The 27,860-nt window shown below is 36.8% G+C and overlaps 1 long non-coding RNA gene across 1 annotated transcript in view; it reads right to left on the bottom strand.

Moving 5' to 3' along the window:
- The window catches only part of LOC128316313 (uncharacterized), a 132,196-nt gene that overhangs the window by 25,154 nt on the left and 79,182 nt on the right, over positions 1–27,860 (bottom strand). The window contains exon 2 of the long non-coding RNA XR_008299992.1: positions 16,484–16,543. This is a non-coding gene — a long non-coding RNA (uncharacterized LOC128316313). The remainder of the gene's footprint in view (positions 1–16,483; positions 16,544–27,860) is intronic.

The following is a 27,860-nucleotide window of genomic DNA, read 5'->3' as shown; positions in this document are numbered from 1 at the left end:
AGGGCTGACAAATAGAGGGGAAAAAAAGATACAGCTGGAATGATGTGGGGTTGGAATTAAATATATCAATGTGAGCTCACTTATTTCATAATAAACATGCAGACATAAATACAGATGGAATGTGTGTGTGTATTACCTACCTCTGTCCACTGAGACCGCCTGTGAGCAGTGACACCCCAATGAGCACACTGAGACCCCAGTCTTGTTTTCTGAAGTGACTAGGAAATGAAAGCTGAGATGTCTATAGTGACTGTTTAGGATGTTAAATATTTCTCAAGTATTCTTACTAAGCCTCCAATACTCTTATAACAATAACCAATAGTTAAAAGAAGATAAGAAAGAAGGGAGGTGAAGGTTCTCTGACCTGTTCTTGGGACTATATCCCTTTCACAGTCCTCTGTCCTTGCTCTCCTTGCTCTCTGAGCTAAAAAGCAAAAATACCCCACTTTTTAGCTTGCTCTGGAGCCAGGTGCAGCCATATGTCAGAGTTCAGACCATAAGAAATGGACAGAAGTCCCCAGAATTTTCCAATATGAACATAAAGCCTACTAGGAACTAGCCTACTAGTTCTTTTGCTCTCTGGCTTCTTCCTGCCTGAATACCATATTCCCTCCCTGTAGGTTCAGCAGCCATCCTGTGACCCTGAGTCAGGAAGCATAAGGACAAAGACCTACATGCTAAAAGAGAGAAAAGTGCAAAAATGGAAAGCAACCAGGTCCCTTCTAACCATCCTGAACTGCTACTCCAGCTCTGGACTTTCACCCCTGAATTTGTTTCATGAAACCAATAAACCATCATGGGTTTAAATTGTTATTCACAGCAGAATGCATTCCTAACTGATATGTATATTTAAATAAAGAGTGAGGAGGAGTGACAGAAAGAAAAAGGTACTTACACTGTGTACAAACAAAAGATATGGGCCAAGGTATCAATGACCTTTATGACTGGGCTTCAAGAGAACAATAGTGATGGTCATTCTAGGATTTAAAACATACCACATGTCTACTAACAAAAAATGCACCATTTTCTAAAAACTACATATATATATGTGTGTATATATATATATATATATATATACACACATATATATACACATATATATATATACACACATATATATACATAATACATGTGTGTATATATACATAATAAATGTATATGTATATATATATATATATACATTATATATATATATATATATATTCTACATTCTAACTCTCTAGATTCCAAAATCTAATATAACTCTATATTCCTGAGACTGTGAAGTATACTAGCAAGCATTATTAATCTAGCCTTGTCCATTGCTTCTCAAATCTTTCTGGATTGAAAGGAAGCCAGGACAGGCTGGAATATATGGTACTTGGACCCAGAAGTGGAGCAAATACATGACAAAAGTTTCATCCTTTGATTGGGGCATAACCCAAAATGACTTCTTGTGAGCAGTATTTTATTGAAGTTTTATGTATTAGCTAAACATATATATGTGTGTGTGTGTGTGCATATATATATATATATATATATATATATATATATATATGTCAACACATAGTCTGAGAGAAGATACTATTAATTTAGATATTTGGCAAAGGGCTAATATCAGCATACATAATGAACCTCTAAGAATCACTGAGAAAAAAAAAATAAAAACAGAAAAGATCCAATTAAAAAGTGGACAAGAATGAACACTTAACCAAAGAGAATATCTCAATGACAAAAAATATGAAATTTTTCATTAGGGAAATGCAAATTAAAAATCACAATCAAGTATTACTGCATACCTATTAGAATGACTAAAATTAAAATGATGGAAAATTTTATCAAGGAATTTAGAGCAACCAGAACTCTAAATCCTGCTAGTGTGAGTATAAATTGAACAACCACTTTGGAAAACTATCTTTTAAAGCCAAACATGTACAAATGTATCACCTGGCAACTTGGCTCTTAGCAGTGCACACACATGTCCCTGAAAAGACAGAATTGTATGTCATATCACATCTATCTGTATTAATCAAAAACTGTAAACTACTCAAATGCCCATCAAGAGCAGACTGTATACACAAAATGTGGTATATTCACACAGCGACCACTATACAGCCAAGAGAATGAATAGTCTCCAACTATACAGAAAATGTTGATGACTCTCCCGTAACGATGAGTGAATGAAGCCAGACACACACAAAAGAACGCACACACTGTATGGTTCCATGACTCTAACATTCAAAACAAGTAAAACAAGTTTGTGTTTTTAGAAGTCAGGAGAGCATGCTTACTCTTGATCAAAGGAGGTAGACACCAAGAAAGTACACACAGGGGTTCAGGGTGCTTGTAATGTTCTATTTCTTGATGGCATATTGGCTGTTATCAGTGAAAATTTACCATCTCTACACATATATGTTCACTTTTCTCTATGTGTAGCATACTTCAAAAATAGATATAAAAGTTAAAATGCATATAGACTTTGCATGTGTCTTTTTAATGTATCCATGTTTAATATTTTTAATTTTTTTCCTTGGGGTAATCAAGAAAAAAATTGGTATTACAGGAAGAACAGTTTTATATATCAGCCTCTGTACCACTTAGCATCAACAATATATTCCCAGTGATGTCTGGTTCCCAGTATGAGAAGCATGAATGATCATATTCCCTGCCATAAGATCAAACACTATTTAGTACAGCACACACTCTATTCTCTTCAGCCTTATTTTTGGTTACACTTCCAGTCAATATTATATCCATGTCAAAATACTTGATAATTGCCATATATGCTCCATTCTGTCATTTCCCCAAATCTTTGCTTATCTCCACTATCTGGAACCTAGAACAGAAGGATTACTCAATAACAATATTTATTAAAATAATAAATAAGAACTTGGTTGGTGTTCAAGGTGATTATCAGCATTGACAACTACTCTATATAATAATCCCTCACTTGTCACAGATGTTCTTGGGGGCCACTCCCTATGGGGATCTGGCACACCAAAAACTCTAGACATTTTTCTGCAACAATCAGAAAGTATTAACCATGCCTTACTGCATCATGCTTTCACATGTCAGTAGTTAGTGTCACACTTTGATAAACTAAGACAGACGTAGCTTAGTAGACTGCTTCCCAGCCATCACCCATACATTCTATATCCTCCCCCAAACTTTTACACCCCACACAGACACACCAAATGTATTTGTTTTATGTAAGAAAAAAAAAAGTGACTCAGTGGATATAAAGGCAGAATAGCTTACCGGTAAAGTATGCACTTTGGGGTCAGACAGCTCTGAGATCACACACTGGTTCTGCCTTTCTACCCCCAGAACAAATTCTTTGAATTTGGGAATTTTTTTTCTTTTGCTCACACTGCTATATTGCCAGCACCTAGACCAGGTCTTGGCACATGATTGGCCCTTAGTGATCATTTGCTGAGTGAATATATCACTTTGGCAGCATCAAACATTAACAGTCACACCTCTCTTCCATACATAAAAACACTTGACGTCCACAGACCAGTGATGCCAAAGTTGCTATGCAATTTAGACCCCCTTATAAAGAAAGAACATGTGGGAAAATATATAGCCCTGTGTCACCAACAAAATTGAATGCAAATGGTAGTCACAAATTTCTATATACTGTAAAATATCCAAATTAAAAAAGGAGGAACTATGCAATAAATTATGCAATCTGGTTTTCAGAATAACCTTGCCAAATTTGCTAAAACTAAAACAACAAGGGTTATATTTTTCTTCACCAAAAACCTTCTCACTTGGAGAGAATAATGAACAAATTGAAACTAATTAAAGTATTTATCTAGTCATGGACATGCAGAGAGGTGACAAGACTGTTGGGCTTGGAGTCAGATGGACCTAAATTTTAATCCAGCTCTGGCACTTATTAGTTGTATGAATGACCTTGGAAAAGTTTTACCTGCAAAAAAAAAGACAATCATATATCCCATGTGGTTTTTACAAGGAATAAAAAAGATAATGCGTTAAACTTTTAGTACACAAGCTAGCACAGACCAAGTTCTTAACAAATGTTAGATCTTGCTATTTGAGTGTCTTGTAAATATTATGTTGGAGTTTTCACTTATTTCAATTTTTTAAAATATTTTTAGAGAAAATTCAGCAGCATCCACACGTGCGAGAGTTTCTGAATCTGTTGATATGAAAAAAAATCAAAAGCTTATTTCACTCATGGGGTCAAACTTGCATATGAGATCATCATCCAATCTTTATCTATTATGTTGAGTAAAATTATTTTCCCAAAGTGATCCACCTTTAATCCAGTCATAAAGAGCTAGCTGTTCCCAATTTTAATTGACAAATCTAATTACTGTGATGAGTTTATTTATAGTCACTATTCAATATCTATTGATAGTTTCTTGACCTTGAAGAATATCATCCAATTAACATGGCAATATGTGTTAATGGGTTTTTTAAATTACTTCACACTGGATAAAAGGTAAAAAGAAAAAGGAAAATTCATTTTCAGAAAGGAATCACAATTTATGAAAATGTGACATATATATATGTGTGTATATATATATATATATATATATATATATATATATATATATATCACAGAATATGCAACACTAAGGGTTTCCATTGCATGCATTTGATATTATAGTAGGGGAGAAGTAACTTTATTGATTGGTGGTACATGGGCATTCTTTCAGGGACTCAGTCCTTAAATTCAGGCAACAAAATGTCTACTCAGCTCCCAGGAGAGAGTTTGGGGTTTGTTTTTTTCTATTTAGAATTTGTTAAATGTTACTTCATTCCTTCAGAATACAAAGTTGGTAGGTGATTGATTAATTAAAATCACCAACAGCCTGAAATACGTGGGAGACAGGGAACCATTCTTAGAAAACTGAAGGGGAATGATCACAGTCATCCCAGTAGCTCCTGGAGAGGGAGTAGAAACCATTCAGTTGCTATCTCCCCTGCCCAGTCTTTTCCCATTCTCCATATTTACTTCACGCTGTGTGTTGGGCACCATTTTAGTCACAGACTAGGAATCACAGACCATCAGACCTAGGAACTTTAGATATTATTCACCCAGTCCATCACTTACAGGAAAAATGCTGAGAAGGTGAGAGGTAAGGTGACTTATCCTTGGTCAAGTGATTCATACTTTTGTTCCCTTCTCTATCTCCTTCTATTATTCCATAAGCCTCTCCAAAGCAGGGACCTCGTATTAGGGTGTGACATGTACTGAAGCATGTATCTCCCATATTCATATGTTGAAGTCCTAACCTTAGGATGTGACTGCATATGGAGATAGAGACTGTAAGAGGTAATTAAGGTTAAATGAGGTTATAATGTTGGGGATCTGATCCAATATGACTGGTATGCTTATAAACAGAGGAAGAGACACCAGGGATGAATGTCCGCAGAGGAAAGACCATGAGAGGACACAGCAAGAAGACAGCTGTCTGCAAGCCAAGGAGAAAGGCCCAAGCACAAACCAAACCAGCCAACACTTTGATCTCTAATTTCTAACCTCCAGCATGGTGAGAAAATAAATTTCTGTTAAAACAACCTGTTTTAACACCTCTCAGACTAATAGAGGGAGGCTGTGTCCTAGCACCTGGGACAGTAACTATTAGGGCAGCACACATGTTCAAGTTACAAAGAAAGGAAGGGACAGACGAAGGAGAGAAGAAAGGAAGGGAGTCCCTTACAGATGGAAATGAGTGTCCACAGAATAAAACCTCAAAATATCTAGGCCCTTTCCACTGCAGCAAATGCTATGACACTTCCGAATTCTAAAACCTGGTTAGCACTTGCTTTTGTGTGTGCTTTGCATATACTTTCAACCTTTAACATTTATTTATTATGCATCTGCAAGACAGTAATTTTATTGTCCATGGGTCCCAAATGCACATGTTTGAAATCAGCAGTTATATCTGAAGAGAGAAAAATAGACTTACCACCTGTGAAATTCCTATTTTGCTTCAAGCAGTTTATTAAGAAAAATGTTATGTATCGAACAGAAGTAGCTCAGCCAGGCTACATCTTAAAAATTTACACAGTTACTACAAATTATTTTGCTCTGATATCTAATCTTTTAAAGATAGGGATGGACAGGAGTGAGGGAGAGATTTAAATATTTGCTTTTGTTTGGAAGTGACATTTTCTTTTAAGACAAAATACGTAAAAGAGGAAATTGTGCCACTAGAGTTTAAAAAATACTCATTTTCTTGGCATAAGATAATTGAAATGGACGACTACATTGAGAACTACCTCTAGTACAGTGAAGTGTAGCAAACTGATGCTCAGTGAGCCTCACTGTGCATGAAGATGCTGCAGTCAAATGCACTCAAGGACAGTTCTGAAATTGTTCTTTATTTTATTATTCTGAAAGATGCCAGGTAATAACCTATTCAAAACGATATTTTTTAAAACTATTTTTTCCAACTGGAATACGGGTTGGAGGAGACTACACTTAGGGCTTGTAGATATAAGATGACAACAGAAGACCTTGCCAGGTAATTTGAAAAGCCAGACCTTGACTGGCTGGCAATCCCATGGAAAAGGTTACCTTTTGATTCTGTCTATAAGGCATCCAGGGTTCATCCCTTCTTCTCTATTGATTCTATGACCCTGTGGATGCCAGAAGTGCCTGCCTGAAGGAAAATAATATCTCTAATGCTATTACCCGAATGTTTTGGTACAATTATGGTCTAGCAATTAACTTACTGTGGCAGTTGTATCAAGATTATGTCTTACCCTGTCACTTAAATCCACTGAACAATTCAAAGGGGTAAAGATTGTATGTGTGTGTGCACATATTGTATGTTTGGGTATTTATGTTTATATCTGAGTACGTTGTCTATCTGTCTTAGAGACAGAGGGCAGAGAAAGGGGAGACATAATATGTCCTTTCATTGAAACAATTCTCAGATTTGTTTATGCCTTCCATTCACTGCAACCTCAGAAGTCACCAAAACCATCACAAATTACTCCAGTCAAAAACCGAGTAATGATTGTTTTGCTACTGAATCTATTTTTTATACAAATTACAATTTGATTTTTACCCATTTAACCTTCCTACCGTCCCTAACATACTTTGTTCTACCTATGACAATCCTACCCACTCTGTAAGGCCCAAGCAAATTCCTGTTTTATATTTAGTAATTTTCCTATACAAGTGAGCCTTGTGTTACAGCCTACATAGTTTACAACCTCAAATTCACAAACCAATACCATACATGCATGAGTAACTGTAAATGCTGGGTATCTATGCACATTTCTCATTTTTCTCATACTTGATATAGACATCAGTACAAGATATAATTTTCCTCCTAACTCTAACACAAAAGAAACAAAATATTGAAGCAGGAAGATAAATGGCTGCTTACATACATTTGTATGGGAAATAAAAGGGAGTGGTAAGGACTACAGCAAACTGAAGAGCAATGCCTCTCTTTTTTTTTTTAAGTTTATTTTTGAGAGAGAGAGAGAGACAGACTGTAAGTGGGGGAGGGGCAGAGAGAGAGGGAGAGAATACCAAGTTGGCTCCACAGTATCAGCACACAGCCAGCCTGACAAGGGGCACTCAACTGACTGAGCCACCCTGGAGCCCCAAGAGCAATGCCTCTTTTTTTTTAATTTTTTTAAATATTTATTTTTGAGAGACAGTGTGGGCAGGGGAGGGACAGAGAGACAGGGAGACACAGAATCCAAAGCAGGCTCCAGACTCTGAGGTGTCAGCACAGAGCCCAATGTGGGGCTTGAACCCATGAACAGTAAGATCATGACCTGACCCAAAGTGGGATGCTTAACTAACTGAGCCATCCAGGCACCCCAAGGAATGTCTCTTTTAAACTGAACAGCAGCTACTCAGTTGCAGACCATGTTTCTTCATAAGAATGTGGGTAGAGGATATCCATACCATCTGAATTATCGGGAAAAGCCAGAATCTGAATATGTATGTAAAATCCCTCACTTTTTAAATACTGGAAATTAATTTAAAATTTTTAAAAATACACACAAACTTTTCAAAACAACATGCAGGCAAAACTGAGTGTGACCCAAACACTTAAGGAACAGGTTTAGCCCAACCCACCATCTTGCAACCTCTGAAATATACATTCATTTAACATGTACTGCCTTATGTCACCTCTTATTACTGTCTAAAACATGCACACAGGCTCTCCAGCCAGACTGTCTGGGTTTGAATTATGTTCCACCATTCACTTTCTGTGTGGCCTTGGGCCACCTCTCTGTGTCTCAGTTTCTTTGTAAAATGCAGATTAATAATAAGGTTGTTATGAAGATTAAAAAGAGGTCCTATTAGTATAGTATTTAGAACAGTTTAAGGCACAAGGTAATTAATCACTATACAGTAGTCACTATTAAATCTTACATAGTATTATAATTTGTCATATTTCTTCCATGCCTCTTCCATGCCTCTTCCCTGACTAAACTGTAAATGCCTCCAAAGGTATGTTTATACAATGTGACATTTAACATAGTTTCTTTTTAGAAACAGATCTCAGTACTTTTTATGCCCGAAATACAGTAGAAATGTTAAAAAGATATTTAAAGAAATTGACCGAAAATCAAGGTTAAGACACTGCCTGTCCTTGCCTTTGTTCTATATATTTAAATCTACTATAAGGCCAGCACATTGCACCGGTCCATGTCAATTTGCTCTATGATCAGTCCTAATGAATGTTTTCCAAATCCCAGACGTGTAATTTCCTCTTTGATATATTCTATCCAGTTTGTAGTACAACAGACAGGAACTATTCATGTCCTTTTCTTTTCTCCTTTTGAAAAGACTGGGAGAGAGTTAGGGTTAGATGGAACAGTAGGGACATGTAGGGCAGCCTTGTGTGGCTGGAGCCCCTGGGTCTTTCTCACCTGCCTTTACTTAAATTGACGAAGGTTACATCACAAAAACCTGACAGGGTGCTTGTAAAAATGGAGCCATTATTATCCTCATTCTTTTCTTCCACTATAATCCTTGTTCTCTTTGAAAATAAAGAGTAGGTTCTAGAAAGGGAGTGTTACAAAATGGAACCCCATATTTCACAGCATGAAATTCAGAATTCTGAGACAGATAACACAAATAGAGTTTTACACTATAGACTAGGATAATGACTGTACCAGAGAACTTTGGGACGTAGGCTCTAAACATATAAAGTTAAAGGCATGTCTAAGCCCAATCTAAATTCCTCTCTTCCCCAAATTATATTTAAAATGCTGAACATAATCATGTGTCACTAAGCAATCAAAACCCTTTTCCTAAGTCTTAATGGGTTGAAAGTGGCAGCAGTGAAGTGGGGCCAGGGAAAGTAAACATACAAGGTACTTTAAAATGTGCTGCTATTAATACCAGGGTTTTTCAGAGGAGATTTTTAAAGTTAAAAGAATATAGCCATGACCCCTGGGCCACCTTGTTGTGTAGGGCACGCTGGTTATATGTGGGTTTACGTGGAGGGGGTGGTTGTGGGAGAGAATATGGAAAGGATGGAGTTAAGACAGAGCTAGAGGTTTTGGAAGAAGCCAAACAAATCATGGAAGTTTAATGAAGAATTAAATAAATCATGTAGAGGAATCTCTTTTGAAAATTTAACTTAAGAAAGGGTTAAATTGGAAAGAAATTAACCATACCAGAATTTACAGTGCTTACTGTTTCCTTCAAATAAATATTCACTGATTGCCAACTCTGTTCCAGGCATCAGCCTGGATTTTGGAGAGAAACATGCACAGTATGGATACTGAGACACAGTATCCACTCTTGAGGAGCCACTGAATCTATTCCATGTATAGATGTGTGTTTGGAGTAGGCTTACCAAAAAAGAGAGAGTACATAAAGTAATAAAGAATGGCAGGAAAGGGAATGGTGGACAGAGTAGAAGGGGCTTCATGTGTGTTAAGCCTTTTTTTAGTTATTTTTTATTTTTAAATTTTTTATTAATGTTTATTTATTTTTGAGAGAGAGAAAGAGAGAGACAGAATGCGAATGGGTTAGAGGCAGAGAGAGAGGGAGACACAGAATCCGAAGCAGGCTCCAGGCTCTGAGCTATCAGCACAGAGCCCGAGGCAGGGCTTAAACTCACAAGCTGTGAGATCATGACCTGAGCCGAAGTTGGACACTCAACCGACTGAGCCACCCAGGTGCCTCTGTTTTTATTTTTTTTTAAGTTTATTTATTTATTTCATGGGAGAGAGAGAGCGTGCACAAGGGAGGGGCAGAGAGAGAGGGAGAGAAGAGAATTCCAAGCAGGCTCTGCACTGTCAGCACAGAGCCCAGCATGGGGCTCCAACTCAGGAATCATGAGATCACGACCTGAGCCAAAATCAAGAGTTGATGCTTAACTGACTTAAATACCCAGGTGCTCCCATGTGCATTAACTCTTGAACTGAGTGGATGAGGCTAGGCAGATGGCAACTGAAGGGCTTCACTTCATAAAATTAATCACTTGAAATGCTTATTTTGGGGGCGCCCGGGTGGCTTGGTCAGTTAAGCATCCGACTTCGGCTCAGGTCATGATCTCGCAGTCTGTGAGTTCAAGCCCCGCATCAGGCTCTGTGCTGACAGCTCAGAGCCTGGAGCCTGTTTCAGATTCTGTGTCTCCCTCTCTCTCTGCCCCTCCCCTGTTCATGCTCTGTGTCTCTCTGTCTCAAAAATAAATAAACGTTAAAAAAACAATTTTTTTTAAAGAAATGCTTATTTTGCTCCCCTTTCACAAATTCCAAAGCCCATGCCTGTTAAGTTATGGGGAAAATCATTTATGCTCTTGCATTTTGCCTAGTATGCTGTGGCAATTATACACTTCATATCCTAATAATCACCCTTAGTTTTAAGGAAACCATGGATAGTACTTTGCAAAACGTGTCCAATAGAAATACTACCTAGCTCTGTAATAAACTCCATAGACCTCAAACCCAGAAAAAAAAAAAAAAAAAAACAAAACAAACACAGAAGAATTGGGCTAAAAAGGATTCAGAAGACTATAGATTGGAACCTGAAAATAAATGAATAAATAAATAAATAAATAAATAAATAAATAAATAAATAAGACCAATCCTGGCTCATTTAAATAGGAAGACATTTATGAAAAGAATATTAGGTAGGTCTCAGATCCATTGGAAAAGTTGGGGAAACAGATGCATAGATAGACAGCCAAGAATATGCCCAGATGAGGCCACTGACCTGGTCAGAACCCCACGATCACCATCTCAAAATCCTGCACTTTGCAGCTTGCACTGTCATCATTGCGAGCCCTCAACAGTATACACAGACACTGGCAGTCATGCCCTGGTACCATTAAGATTCAACCAAGCAAGGCCACTGCTACTGCTGACCAGACAGAACTCCTCAAAGTGCCCCCTATTCTAGGAGGATCACATCTGACTTGGAAGTGCCTAGGTCACATGTCCTTGTCCTAGCTGCAAGGGAGGCGAAGAAGGCATCCAATATGTTCACTTTCTATAATGCGAAGCAGGTATGCCCCTTCCAAGACTCATAAAGAAAAGACCATTCTCACACTTAGGAATAGGGTTCAAATGCTGGCCTACCAAGTGGAATCGCTGAAGGGTTGTTTCCTCTAGCAGAAAGAATACAGAATTTGAAGTTTTCCAAATCTCAACTTGAATATATCCTCTGCCTTTTATTAGATATGTAGACAACTCTGAGACTCATTTTCCACATCAGTAAAACTGGGAAAACAATGTATGCACTTCTGATTTATGGGGAGAAAAACACACACACACATATACATAATTTGGAACTCATTAGCCTAGATTTTTATCTCTTGGCATCTTTTATAATAGGAGAGAGATTTCATTTACCATGAAAAATTTATGTCTTGTTTTGCCTAATTAAAGAGAATGAATAAAAACAACTTCTAAACTAATTTATAAAAGATTCAGATCCACTCAAGAATCATGTAGGGATGTGAAATGGAATGGTTTTTATGCCAATTACCTGGCATTAGGAGTTTCCAAAGAAACCAAAATTTTGTCAACAAAAAGTAAATAAATAAAAATTTTTAAAAGCCTAGTAGTAGGAAAGAAGGGGTATCCATGGATAGATGATAGGAGAGAATTTGTAGAGCACTTGTACTCCTCCTTTCTCTTCTCTCCTTTGTGGGAGTACATAGATATCTCATAGGCAGCTGATTTTACAGCTAGCTGTTTGCTAAGCACCAGGACCTGCAAACAGTTGGGAATAGGGCAAAGATTACTCTCTTGAATTTCTCCCTAAGCTGAAGCTCCATGGTGGGGGCTCTGAGGCTTTCTGAGGGCTCAGAGCATGCTGTAAAAATAATGTCAGGCAAGGATAGGTGATCACCTGAGGAACTCAAAGACCATCTGTTTAGGAGTTTTGAGGAAAAAGAGGTGGCAGCATCCCCATAAGATTCTTCAAGTTAGGGGGCTGCAGAGAGAATGCCCCCTAGTCACCAATGCCTAGTTCAAGTGTCATACCAAGGAACCAGAACTTAGGGACCAGCTGCATCAAATCTTATCAAGCAGCCAGTGTTAGAGGGAGAAGAGGCAATGGCCAATCAGAGAGGTGACCCAAAGTCCTCACAAAGATCATTCATGTCCCTCACATGTCAGTCAGTCCTTACCTAGACCCTAGGCATTAGCAAATACAGGTGAAACGGAATGCAGGGCCCTACCCCTCCACTGAAAGTAGACATTGACCACAGTGAGTAGTGAATGTGACCTGAAGAAAATTATCTGAATGTACTGAGATACTTCTACTATAAATATCAAGGTTCTCTACTCCCCAGTCTTACCAGTGGGTAGTGGAACAGAAAATTAATGCTGACAAAACATAAAAAAAAATGAGTAATACATATCTGTATGTTGCTGAGTTGAGGCTGTTGAATGCACTGCTTTTATAATTATTTCATAGTTGTGTGTGAAGGAGGCTAGGAGGAAAGAAGATGTATGGAGGGAACAGAAAACAAAACTGAAGCTAGTCAGCCATCCCTGAAATGAGTAAATCTCATCTAACAGAATAGATTTTACCTGGTACCTGAGCACCTTCCAATTCCAATTTTAAAAAATCTAAGAAAATGTTTTTGTGGGTCCTAAATAAACCTACCGTTCAATGCTTTTCCTAGAAAAAAAAATGTCTTTTACCTAAACATTTATCTACTTCAGCAGAACCCTCATAACATTTAAGCTTAACTCTTGTTGATTTTTTAGCTAAGAGCTACTCAAATTTTGACTGGCAGTGTTGTTTATCCCAATGAACTTCTAATAATAATCATTAACTTCAATAAACTTTAATAATAGCAATAATTTCCAGTATTAAATGTGACTTTCCTCCGAGAAATTCAAAACAACTTCACATTTACTATGTTATTTGTTCACAGGCGTCCCTGTGAGGAATGAAAAAGAATGGGAAGTACATTGATTGAGCTATAGAAAAAGATCCAGTGAGGTTAAGTATTAGACCAAGGTCATAGAGCTAGTCTGCAGCAGACCAATGATAGATATCACTAAAGGTAACTATATAAACTAGAGGTGAGCTAAACCCAGATATAACAGATTTGATTAAGGCCTACATCTCTGAAGCAGAGAGACTTGACGTCCTCACCAGAGTCATGAAGCCTTTGCCCTGGGTAGACCTCAATCTCTCTTTCTAAAGGAGCCTTAAATCAGCCCCTCAGCCCCTGAGTCATTTTACTTTCTTCCAGTTGTTTGGGTTATAGTATTTTCCTGGTCTGCATCAAACTAGATGGTTTGGCCAATAAAATGGACAATTTTGCTACCCAGCCTCTGACTGTAAGTACTTGTCTAACAATGAAGTATTTCTTCAATCGGAGGAAATTATTTTTTATCACATTTGAAGATCACCAAGTTCCCAGAACATGTGATCATTGTAAAATTACTGCTAATACTGTTTTAACAGGGAGGGGACAAAGCATAAGAGACTCATAAATATGGAGAACAAACAGAAGGTTACTGGAGGGGGTGGGGGAGGGGGGATGGACTAAATGGGTAAGGGGCATTAAGGAATCTACTCCTGAAATCATTGTTGCACTATATGCTAACTAATTTGGATGTAAATTTAAAAAAAAATTAAATTAAAAACAAAGTATGTCTAACAACAACAAAAAAAGATATTATCCAATTAGCTGACGTACACTGATTTTTGCCTTTTCTATTTGCCACAATCTCTAGGCACAATGGTCACTTCAGATACTTGCTTCAGGCTATCATTGTTGTTTCTTGGGACTGCTACCAAGGTCTCCTTCAACATGTCTTCGTGTCCAGTTCTTGCCTGTTTTTTATCAAAATCTACACTCTCAACTCAATTATTGTGCCACGTGCCTCATTTTTATTTCTGTAATTCAATATGGAAAATTTTGGCCAAGACCTACATTTTCTAAAAAACGTACATTATTTGAATACAAATTTTAGCAACAATTTGAGTATGTTGGCAAATCACTGGAATGGAGTTTTCTCCCTACAATGGGCTCTAAAACAGAAAATATACCTTAGCTCTATCTACTAAAATAACAAAATCTTTTTAAATCCTTGCCACATAGTCCATGAGTTTCTTCCATAAAAAGTGAAGGAGCTCCCGAGATTTCCTAAGGTTTATAAAAGCCCCTCTCTACAAACATCTGTCTTCCCTCCCTGGTGGCATCAGGGTTGGGGAAAGAGGAAGAACTGAGATCCATGAAGACCCCGCTTTCTTCTAATGACATAAAAGTAGGTGCCAGCAAAGAAGCTATATGCCACGTTTATGTGTTGTGGTAATTGGGAATTTCATTGTCTGCAGTGAGGTTATTAACCAAGTCATTTTTGGCAATGGTAAGCAGCCAAGAGGCAGTCACATTCTAGCTTACCTACGGGGAGCTGACTTTATCTTCTTACATATTATTCCCTACAAAATTTCCTCTACTTTTCTTCCAAACTATATATAGGTATATAGAGGGAAAGAAGTATTTAAGGAAAAGAGTAGAGTTTCATGTTCTGGTTCCGGTTTATCCTTCACTCACCAATAATAAGTTTCCTTTTCAGCACAATGGAGGCAATAATACTCTCTCTCTCTCTCTCTCTCTCTCTCTCTCTCTCTCTCTCTCTCTCTCCCTCTCTCTCTCAGAGAGCTATAAGAATAAAAGAAAATAATGCAAAAGTGCTTGGTAAACCATAAAGAACCACTCAAACAATTCACACATATAGCAATGATTTTTTTTCAAAGCACTCTAAGAGTACATTTACTCTCTTTTCTCAAGGAGTGAGCAGCACTTTTCAAACCCTAATAAATGTCAAGGTTATGAAGGTACAATACCATTTGTAAAGTTCAGCTTCAAGGTAAACAGGGCAGCTTATTAGCATCCACAAGAACTGCAAGTTAATTTTAACCTAATAAATATCCTGAAAATACCCATAAGAAGACAGTCCATCATGCCACGGAAACTTATCCTTTAAATTAACATCATACCCAACCAGTTTCTTGCACATGCTGCTAGTTTTCTCTTTTTGCAAACTTTTATGATGCCACTATCTTCAGCCACAGACTCTATTTGGTATACAAGTGACCTTTGAAGTCAGCCAGCCTAGTTTCAAATTCTTCCTCCCACATATTAGTTCTGTGATTTGGGGCAACGTATATAACCTCTCTATCCTTCAATTTCTTTAACTGTAAGATAAAGAAAAGGATAATGCCTTCTTCATAAGAACATTATGCAGATTAAATGAAATAATAAGCATGAAACACTTAGCTCAATATTTGATATATAGTAACATGACACAAATTTTAGCTATTAATATCATTAATAATGATGAAAATAATTGCTAAAAATTACTATACATTATTAGGGCATATTTGTGAATTAGGAATCTTCACAATCACTTTAATATTGAATGACCTAATATATAAGCCTCAGCTGTGCCGGAAGGGAGCAAGTTGTTTCAGCACAGAGAAACATACACAGGACAATTTTTCATCACCAGTTTGCTTTGGATAGGCATAAGTTGCTTACAATCATTTTTTAATGTGTGTTTTATTCCCTTTCCATTGTCAAGTATAATTGTCCAGGAGCAGAATTCTCAGAAACTTAAAGTAGGATTCTGAGGTGTTGTATGCAAACAAGAAAGTTATAAAATAGATAAAGTATAGGAGAGCCAGGAGGTGGAAACATGTTAACAGTTGTATATGACTCGTCACACAAAGTTTTTGACCACAATGCCTGCATTCTATGTTGCAAGGGACAACAGCCAGTAGGTGGACAACAGAAGGTATCCATTTGTCATGATCCACAGAGTGCAAGTTATGTAGAAGCATGGTAGCCCTTCCTCCCGGCAACACTCACTCACACACACACACACACACACACATCAGGCAGAGATAATAAACAACCAGTATGTTTGGAGATTAACATTCTGCCCCTTCTTCAGAAGACAAAAGGGAGCCAAAATTGTTTCCTAAATGTCTAGGTCTAGAAAAAGTATTCATTTGCTAAATAATGTGTGCCCTTAGGGAAAAAAAATAACATTGTATACTCACCATTGAAATAACCACAGGAAAGTTTGTAGCCGGCATACTTCAGCAAACTTCTCTCAGCTCCTGAAAAATTATTTCTTCTTTTAATTTGGAAACTTTCCACATGCTGCCCCTCTATCTACAACGCGTGCCCATCCCCATCCAACTCCCATTTTCACTGGATTAACTTCTCTTCATCCTTGACTTTGCAGCTTAAATGTCACTACTACTGGCAAAACTTCTCAGACTCCCCATGTCTAAATGTAGTTCCCTTGCTAAGTACTTCACCTATGCCTTATACTTCCCCTATGATGCTCATTTTCACACTGCACCTTCCTTACCCACTTACTTGTCTATATACCCCTGTAGACAGTACGTACAATGAAGGCAGGAGTCATATCCATAAGCAGTATGGACATTGCATCCTAAACACTTAACACAATACCTGACACTTTGTAGGTTCCTCTTTAATATTTGTAAAAAAAAAAAAAAAAATTTTAATGTCCTCAAATTTCCAAACTGCAGCTAAATATAGCCATTATGTGCTTTGTCAATAATGTCACTGTTTTCTTTTTCAAACAAATATATAATAGGCCATGTCTTATAGTATGGTCTTCATTGAGGCTTTATATTTTTCAATGCCCTATAAGTAAGTGATCAGACTTAGCTTTGTTTTTCCCTTTGCCAGGGAGGTAGACTCTAATGACTTCCAAGAGCATCTCAGACATCTTTTCCATTCTCAGATAGAAAAGGAGCCACTTACTCTGGGTTTTAATTTAAAAAATGCATCCTATAAAAAAAGGTTGAGTGGACTGAGAGGCAGACAAAAGTCCTGGCTCTGGTCTGTCTCAGTCAAGACCTGGCTCCTGGTCTTAGCAACCAACATGAACCAAAAGCTGCTTAACTTCTCCAGTTGCCTCATATACAGAGTGATAAGACTGGGTCAGTTTCAAAGAGGGAAACATTTGAATGCCATTAAAACAGAAAGAATACTGTTCTTCATGAACAGTATCCATGGTTGTTGGGATCTATTTAAAAATATGACAACTGGGCCACAAAAATGTACTAAAGAGGCAGGAAGTATCTGGCAGTATCTCAGGCCTAACAGGATATGAAGGAAGGTTCACTTTGGACCTCACCACAGCAATACACAGACAATACACAGAGATCCCAATAATCGGCTCTGTCTACAGTGATGCTCACAGCCTTGGATGCTCATTCTTATTCCTAGCTCATCTGATGCTATCTAAACTCTCTTCCATGCACATGGGTCAAGTGTTAAGACTGTGTTTGGTCTGTCCAATTTAATCTAGGTTTAACAGATGAAAGTTTGGAGTTTATAAACCCCACTGGTTAATTTTAGCTAGCTCTATTATTCCTGAATGGGATGCAATAGCTGCTTCCGGTCTCTCAAGTTCTCTTGCACCAATTACTTCTTTCACAGCAAAAAGCTAAATCCTGCATGAAACTAGTAGATGTCAGCCCATAATGTTATTATGCCAAGATTTTTTCCCCACTTCTGTGAGTTATCATAAACCAAAGCAAAAAAGATAATAAAAAGCAAATCTTTCTTGATGAGTGCTTTGGACTGGCTTTTCTAGCTACCATCACCACTGATCTTTTCCTGCTCAGTGATATTCCATGATTTGAGTGATAAATGTGAGGATTCTCATGTGAAGATGGGAGCAGTGAAGTGAGTGACGAGTCAAAAATGGAGTTATCTGGCCTTCTCCTCAGAGAGCCATCAGCTCTTAGATCCCAGAGCAATTTACTTATTTGCAGGCAGTTGTGGAAGGACTGACACTACAGGAAGTTAGGAGGTGTGATTTGGGAGGACACCTGGAGAATTCCTCCTTATCAAAAATCAGATCTGCGACCCTGCCACAGAGACTAAAATCCCATCATAATAGAGTTAAGTCGTTAAGTCTTTGCGTTAAAGAACTTTATTTCTAGAGAAATTTCACAGTTTGATAAAATTTAAATAGTAGGGGAAGGAACATATTTTAGCCACTAATATAATAACAGAGGTGAGTATATCAGATAAGATTCATTCACTTAGCAAGATTCTATTGATTAGGATGCCAAATAATTACGTTTGGAACTTCCAAACATCCAAAAGTTTCCAAATTTTCTCCATCTATTAATTCAGAACATCCAGTTCCTACCAATTCCAAGACCAACACCACAACAACCAGATATTTCTGAGATCAAAGAAAGTGTCTTATAGAGACCTATGAAAAAAGGATGTTCCTAGTAGCATTTCCTTGGCATCAACAGATAAAGGGAATATCATACCACAGGCAACCACAGCTCTCTGGGGGCGATCATTGGACCTTCATATAATCCACGCTTTAGGGAGTTCTATGGCAAAGCATAGTAGGAATTCCACTCAAAAAGAAGATGCAAAAAGCACATTTTTTATGATTTTTCTAGATCTCTCTCCTACTTAGTCTCCATAGGATTCAGACATGTGCCCAACAGGGAGCTGAACAAGTCATGGACACCATACTAAACTTGAGGTTGGCTCTGTCCTTCTGAGGCCAAGGTTCACTTATTACAACACACCCATCCTTCTTTTTCTCTCAGGATAAGCTCTTCTAAAAGTTCTGTCAATGTAGGAAAAGTGCCCACTCCACCAGTTTTCCAGACAAATTACATTATGTTGGCATCTCACATAGAATCCTTTCATACATGTAAAAACATATAGAGACATAGAATAGCATGGGCTCTATTAAGCAGTATAATTGCAAAATAAAATCATAGAGGATGAAGAGGGAGGCAATGGTAGGAGATGGAGTCATTTAACTAAAAAGGGCTTGTTCATGAACGTTAAACAATTGGAATTTACCTTGAAGACAATGAAAAGCAATTTATATTTCTTATAAATGGAATTGGATTCAGAGGATATATTGGGATGAGGCAATATAGGAGATTCATCTAAAAGAAGAGAACCCCTTTTTTTAAAGTAAGCTCTACACCTGGAATTACTATATTGTACTCCTGAAACTAATATCACACTGTATGTTAACTAACTGGAATTTAAATAAAAATGAATAATAATAATAGTAATAATAATAAATAAAAATTAAAAATAAAAACAGAAAATAGCCATACTTGTATCAGACAAAATAGACTTCAAAAAATAAAATAAAATAGGAGCGCCTGCGTGGCTCAGTTGGTTGAGCTCCCAACTTCGGCTCAGATCATGATCTCGCAGTTTGTGAGTTCAAGTCCCACATCAGGCTCTGTGCTGACAGCTCAGAGCCTGGAGCCTGCTTCAAATTCTGTGTGTCTCTCTCTGCCCCTCCCCCACTCACACTCTGTCTCTCCTTCAAAAATAAATAAACATTTAAAAAAATAAAATAAATAAAATAAAATACAATAAAATACAATAAAATAAAATACGAGAACCCATTATCTCTCACCTGTCTTTCTAATGGACAGACTACCAACAGAATCTGGGCCAATATTAATAAAATATGTTAAATTCCCCTTAGAAAAGATGTGTTTTAATATAAACAAGACATACAAACATTCCTTCACATCTCTGTCCTTACAAAGGACAATGTATCTGATTTTCCATGGATACAATTCATGAGTTCCTCATCAATTTTTAAGAAAAATTACTATACTTTCCAAAGATGATATATAAAAATTCAGCATATAGAAACATCAAAATAGGAAGCTTTATTAATTATAAATGGTTAAATTACTTTCTTGCATTAAATTGAAATAACCTTTCTATATATATTAGTTCAGTATATTTCCTAAATGTATTTAAATTATTGACATATTTTTTCTAACAGACACATCAATTCAACCCTTAAGTGTAGATTACTGTCCCTATTTAATGAAAAAGAATTATACTTATTAGCTTATAAGTATTTAAATCTTATATATATTTACATTAAAACATTTGTACAGCTAAAGAAGCAAAAACATACATAATTTAATTTACTTAAGTGAATACTTTTTAAAAAACACATTATAAAAGAACAAAAACAAGATCTTCATAGACTCAGGTAATCAGTAGCATTAATAGGTCACACCTAGGACAAATATAAAAATGGACAACCTCTTGGTGTAGAGAAACATTTTGGAGCTTGTATATGTGAAAAAGATATACTTTAGGCGATTGTTCATATGGATAAAACATAGTGTACCTCCTTGTGCAATTGAAAAGTTTCAAAAGATTTGTAACTACCTCTTCTCAACTTCTCTTGTGACTCTGCACCGAGAACTACCATGGTGATCCCTGGCTCTTTTCTGATTCACAAAGTGTTAATAAAGTCTATTCTTTAACCACTCCCCCAATACAGATAGAAAAAAATAAACCACAATATCAAAAAGAATGCAACAGGAAAAGGAAAAAACAAAATTATCTGTTTCATGAATATAAATTTCCATTTGTTCTTTCTTCAAAATATGTTCTTCTGTTTATCCCTCTCAGCCTCCAATACCATCTTCTTCACCTAGTTTCTGGTCATTTGTTTTTGTTTTTAATTTTTGTTAATGTTTATTTATTTTTGAGAGAGAGAGAGAGAGAAAGAGAGAGAGCATGAGTAGGGAAGGGGCAAAGAGAGAGAGGGAGACACAGAATCCGAAGCAGACTCCAGGCTCTGAGCTGTCAGCATAGAGCCCAACATGGGGCTCAAACCCACGAACCTTGAGATCGTGACCTAAACCCAAGTCAGATGCTCAACCAATTGAGCCACCCAGGCTCCATCTGGTCATTTGATCCCATCTGGTCATTTGTTTACTACAACAAACTGTGCTTTGATGATAACATTAGAAAATGTTGGTGCTAAAATGAAAGCTATATTAGTTTTCTGTGGCTGCTATAACAAATTACCACAGACCAGGTGGCTTAAAACAACAGAAGTTTACTACCCCTGAAATCATTGTTGCACTATATGCTAATTTGGATGTAAATTAAAAAAATAAAGAAAAAATAAAACAAGTGAAAATTAAAAAAAATCAAAAAAAGAAATTAAACCTAATGGGAATATGTTTAATCTGTTAAATTAAAAAACAAAAACAAAAAAACAAAAAAACAGAACAGAACTTTATTCTCTCACAGTTCTGGGGACACAAAATCAAAGAGTCAGCAGGGCCATCAACTTCTGAAGGCTCTAGGAAAGATTATATTCTTTGCCTCTATTAAGTTGTAGTGGCCACTGACATTCTTTGGCTTGTGAATCCATCACTGCTTCTCTGTGGTTTGCCTCCATAGTCACATTTCCTCCTCCACTTGTGTCTGTTCTATTTGTGTCTTGTCATTGGATTTAGGACCTATCTGGAAAATGGAAGATGATCTCTTTATGTCACGATTCTCAACTTAATTTCAGTTACAAAAACCCATTTTCCAGGGATGCCTGGGTGGCTCGGTCAGTTAAGCATCCGACTTCGATTCAGGTCATGATCTCATGGTTTGTAGGTTCAAGCCCTGTGTGGATCTCTGTGCTGACAGCTCAGAGCCTGCAACCTGCTTTGGATTTTGTCTCCCTCTCTCTGCCCCTCCCCTGTTCGTGCTCTCTCTCTCTCTCTCTCAAAAATAAATAAATGTTTAAAAAAAATTAAAATGGCAGGGCATCTGGGTGGCTCAGTTGGTTGAGGGGCCCACTTTGGCTCAGGTCATGATCTCACTGCTTGTGAGTTCGAGCCCCATGTAGAACTCTGTGCTGACAGGTCAGAACCTGGAGCCTGCTTCGGATTCTGTGTCTCCCTCTCTCTCTGCCCCTCCCCTGCTCACACTCTGTCTCTCTCTCCTTCAAAAATAAAAAAATATTTAAAAATTAAAAAAATTAAAATGGCATAAGTAAAAAATAGTCAATAGACACTATGTAATTGTACATAACAAATATTAGTAAAGTCATCATATTTATACAGTCAATGGAAATTTAATGGCTCTAGAGGAGAATAAAAAAACATGTATTAAATAGCTACTATGTACCAGGCAGAGAGGGATCCAGGTTTTGCATAGCCTGGAGACCTATATTTTAGAAAATAATATAAAACTATGAATAAAAAAGTAGCTGTGAAAGTGAGTTATGTATTTAGAATGAGGAAAGGATTTGTAACAAATTATAAAGTTTTAAAAAGCTGAAAAATACTATGAACATAACAAAATCCAGGAAAATAACTTATCAGTTTTATCATTATTATTAACTGCCACTTCTGTAATACCTGTGTGATACTTTTGCCCAACATTTTGGGTTCATTCTCTCTGACTGGCAATAATTTGTATATCATTTTCAATAAAATGATAACTCAGTCTTTCTCCTAGCATGGTTAATGGAAATTTGTTTTGTGTTATTGATAGCTTAGATGGTTTTTTCAAGCTTCAGCACAGAGGGAGTTTTATGTGTTTTTATGTTGTTTTATGTTTACTATACTGTTTGATGTTTACTATAAAACCACAGCTTTATGGTGTTTTATGATCACTGTGGGCAAGCTCTTGAAGAATCTCAGCACTTTGATCTTGTAATATATGCATCACCCCAAGGACTTGGCTAGGTTCTCCCTAGATGTACCCCATGGACTGAGCTAGGGCCTCCCTGCCCCCTTGTGACCTGGTCCTGGTTGGGAGAGGGCACAAGTGGCCTCAAATCAAGATCTTTAGAGGCCTCTGATCCAGGGAGTGAAAGAAAGACATTTGTTCAGATCCTCTGGATGAACAATGGTACGGTCTAGATGAACAATGAGTTCTACCAAGATAAGGTTTTCACTGAGGACGCGGGTAGATGCGGAGATGCTGGTGACCCACAACTACCTAGAGTCCCAGGACTACTACTTAGAGCATTATCAGCACTTCCTCTCTATATCCAGGGAGGACTATACGCTGGAACCGAAAAGGAGTCAGGCAAGTGGGGGCCCTGAGGCTTAAGCTACATGAGTTTCATCTTAAATTCAAGTCCGGACTCAGGTATTACATATACATACGTTTTTAAATTTACTTTAAATGTTTAAATTGGTCATTTAAATTAGTTTGCAATATAAGATTACAAACACCAATTCGATATTATAAATATTATTTCCAAGTTACAGTGTTATAAAATTTGAACCACACATGTTATTGGGTCTGAAAAGAGATGATTAGACTTTGCATTAACCTATGAAACCTACTAGAGAAATAATTAAGATCACTTCCTTTACTAATAAATAATGAGGTACAATGTCCGTATCTTAATACATATGTGCATATATGCTTTAATATAGCATTGGTTTAACATTGAATAAATATCAATCAGAATACCTGAGTACCAACTAGGGCAATGTTCATTTTCATATAACTTTTTGTCTCTTTCACAAAAAGAAATGTAGCCTACATACCATAAACCTGATCATATAGTGAGAAAAAAATACTAATAACAAAATACCATTTAAAGTCTGGCCTTACAACAGTTCATTTAAGCATACAAGGTACACAATGCAGTTCCTAAGAATAAACTAGTGGAGTAATCTGCTTTATGTTTAAAAAAAAAAAAAAGGAAATGGCATTCTAAGATACAGCTGCATAGACTATATGATGAATATTCAACATATGAGAAAGTGACAAATTTATCTTTACTCCATCATTAAGCATTTTTGTGACAAGCTGGGTATTCATTCCATTAGGGGTCTTTTTTGTGTGCATTCTTTTTGTCTAATGCTTGCTCATGCCCTTTCCTGACATCCTACAAGACTAGTCTTTTCTTTTCCAAATTTCTGATTACCCATATTGTTAGAAACTCATACTCAGAAAACTGTTTTCAGTGACAGGAAGACAAAACCTTGGTCAAAACTCTCATTCCACTACCAAAAGTTTGATCTAATAGCTTTTCCCTCCACCCACCCACCCCCAAAAAAAAGATATCAGAAATAAATGTTTTCCATTAGGAAAAATATATTAACTTTGTGCTCACTAGAATTCCATCTCCTTTATACTTTCAGATTACTCCTAATTTAGGAAAAGATAACTCCTTATGTTATACTATCAATTTCCACATTCTCACAGTAAATTATTCTTTTCATACAGCTTTTACTGCTGTATACAAGACAAAACATTTGACTGGGGAACTTCATTCAGTTTTAGATCACTCACTAAAATGACATTCACCTAACAATAGCTCATTGAAATCATGCCCAAAATGGATTCCTGGTGTTAAGGTGGAAAACAACACAGGTAATAGGATTAAACTTGGATCACTAGAATCTTTAGCATACTACACTTACTGAGAAGCTTACTCAGATTTTTCTATAAACTGTTAAAATTTGGCAAATCTATAACTAGAAGATTTCATAGTTCCTTTCCAAAAAACTTGACAGGAAAGAATATTCTCCAAGTAAAAAAAAAAAATCCATATGAAAAGTACATAACCAATGTAACAGCAGAGTTGTGGCTCTTTATTTATTATGTATTCATTGCCTTCTTTATGTATTTCACTGCCCCTGGGTTCATGACCAAACATCAATACATGTTAACACATTTTCAATATTTATAAGCTAAAAGCTTAGATGCAAGTGTTATCAATAATGGTCCTGCTACTCCATTCATACTCACCAGCATCTTAATTATACTGCCTACCAATAAGCATCCTCAGGAATTAATGCAGGCTAACAGTTTAAACAATGTAATTTAAGGCTGCTTTAGGATTAGGATTGCCAAATGTCTCACTCACACTATTGCCTCTCTCCTCTTAAATACTTACTCTAGAAAGGGTTTTGTTTTGCCATATGACAGAATGTGTAAACAGGTGGCTGAGCTCAAAATTATACTTGCACAGTGATCATACCAAAGTTAAATAGGAAATAGCATTGCCTACTAATATAAATAGCAGTGACTGGTAAATAAAGTAGATAAATGTCAGAAATGAATGTTTGTCTAAACAAAGATGAGTGAGAAATGGCACATATTTACCATAAACATCCAGCAACATAACTTAGCCTATTTCACTGAACACCAAATAGAATCTACTTACTTTGTTAAAAAAAAAAAGATGACAGTCTAAGTAAAATAGCTTTCCAAATCACACTGTTTCCATTAATAATGCACATGCATGAAGAAGACTGATACAAAAATCTCTCTCTTAATATAGAAAATGGGTATCAGACAATTTTTATAAATATGTCTAGTCAGAATTTGATTTGTAAGAATTTAAAGGATCCATACAGGTCTAGTGTCCTGAAGGGTAAAAATTTCTCCCTTAAAAATACTGTTACAATAAAAACTCAACTAACATCCTACCAGAAATGGAAGGATGAACTCTGGCTACCTGAGAGCGTCCCAGAAAACATACCTTTTTTTTGTGGTTGTTATTGAAGAATCTTTAAAAAAAAAAAATAGACTTTTTTTATTATCATAGAGTAGAAATTAACTATTTAAGTTCCTAACATATTGATTTCTGATTAATTAAGGCTTTATTGACTGAAATCTACTTGAATCCTACTACATCTTTATGCCCAAAATGGAAAGGTTTCTCTACTTTGGAAGTGTGATTTTAATTACTCAGTAATAAGACATTGCTATGATGACAGGAGATCATCAGCAAGCATCTGCCAAGGGAATTTTCATTTTTTTGGGTGTTAAAGAAATTCATTTAAATACGAAAATCAGATAAATCATTGCTCCAATTGGATATTTTCATGCTCTATTTCACCTTACATTAATCTACATACACACCTCCTAGTCCATTCTCCAAACCAAATATATTCTCTAAATAAATGTAGGGAATGGGGTGCCTGGGTGGCTCAGCCAGTTAAGCGTCCGACTTCGGCTCAGGTCATGATCTCACAGTCCGTGAGTTCGAACCCCGCGTCTGGCTCTGTGCTGACAGCTCAGAGCCTGGAGCCTGCTTCAGATTCTGTGTCTCCCTCTCTCTCTGCCTCCCTCTCCCCTGTGCATGCTCTGTCTCTCTCTGTCTCAAAAATAAAAACATTTTAAAAAAATTAACAATAAATAAATAAATAAATGTAGGGAATGTGTGCTAAACAAAACAAAAATGAAGGTGACACTGCTGTTTACCTGACAACAGTGTTGAAAATTGTGATTCATTTAGTGAAAGATGTTAGAAATGTCTACCAAAGAAGTTTTATGCCACCCTTTTTGGTCAATGCTTTACAGGAAGGTTGGGTTTGATTTCTCCCCATCCCTCTCACCTGTCTCCATCTCTCTCTCCCTCTCCCCACACCGCCCCCCCCCCACACACTATGTGACCATCACATATCAAATGCTCACATGTAGGATACATCTAATCATCATAACATTATGAGAGTTAATCTACCTATTAATATGGGCATTGCTTAGAAAAAGTCACATATTTCAATATCACCAACTTGTCCCACAACTTCAAATCTCTGCAATCCTAGTAAATCAAGTATTTTGGTTTTTTTTTAACGTTTTTATTTATTATGGAGAGAGAGAGAGACAGAGCATGAGCATGAGCATGAGCATGAGCATGAGCAGGAGAGAGGCAGAGAGAGGAGGAGACATAGAATCCGAAGCAGGCTCCAGGCTTCAAGCTGTCAGCACAGAGCCCGATTCAGGGCTCGAACTCACAAACCGCGAGATCATGACTTGAGCTGAAGATACTTAATCAACTGAGCCACCCAGGTGCCCCAAATCAAGTGTTTTATTAAAGAGCTTTTATTAAAGAGCAAAAAATAGAGGTCAATAGGTATATCAAAAGTTTGCGTTTTTAAATATTGTGTTTTTAAATTTGTGTTTTTAAATATTACCTAATGACTACTTATTATTACTTCAGATAGAATTCTGCTTAGAACAGATAGGATTTTTCTAGAATATAGATTAAAAGAAGAAAATTACAGAAGAGGGAAAACACATGTTTAAGACAGCCAGAAAAGCCAGTTTCTTAAAGATATATATATATGATGCAGTATCAAAAAAATCAGTATATATATATACATATATGTATATATATATGTATATATATACATATATATATATATATGAAATGCAATACAAAGAATCAGTGATCATTTAGCCTAAGGACACGACAACTCAATGACCCAAAAACTCCCAAAAGTGCCTATTATACGGTATATGCTGATGATATTCCATCACCTACAAGTGATCTAATTTTGTTTATATAATTAACATAGGTAGAAAAATGAGTGAGTTTGAGAGAAAATTTTCTGTAGAAAAATATTTTTAAAATATACTCTGATAATAAATCCAAGGTTTTGTTGTTATAAAATTTATTTATGAAGACTATTGGGGCACCTGGGTGGCTCAGTCAGTTGAGGGTCTGATTTTGGCTCAGGTCATGACCTCACAGCCTGTGAGTTCTAGCCCATGTCAGGCTCTGTGCTGACAGCTCAGAGTCTGGAGCCGGCCTTGGATTCTCTGTCTCCCTCTCTCTCTCTGCCCCTTCCCTGTTCATGCTCTGTCTCTCTCTCTCAC

This window comes from Acinonyx jubatus, chromosome A1 (genome assembly GCF_027475565.1).
Source record: "Acinonyx jubatus isolate Ajub_Pintada_27869175 chromosome A1, VMU_Ajub_asm_v1.0, whole genome shotgun sequence".
Taxonomy (NCBI): domain Eukaryota; kingdom Metazoa; phylum Chordata; class Mammalia; order Carnivora; family Felidae; genus Acinonyx; species Acinonyx jubatus.
Note: the sequence above shows the minus strand (reverse complement) of the source record. Positions and strands in the feature narration are given on the sequence as shown.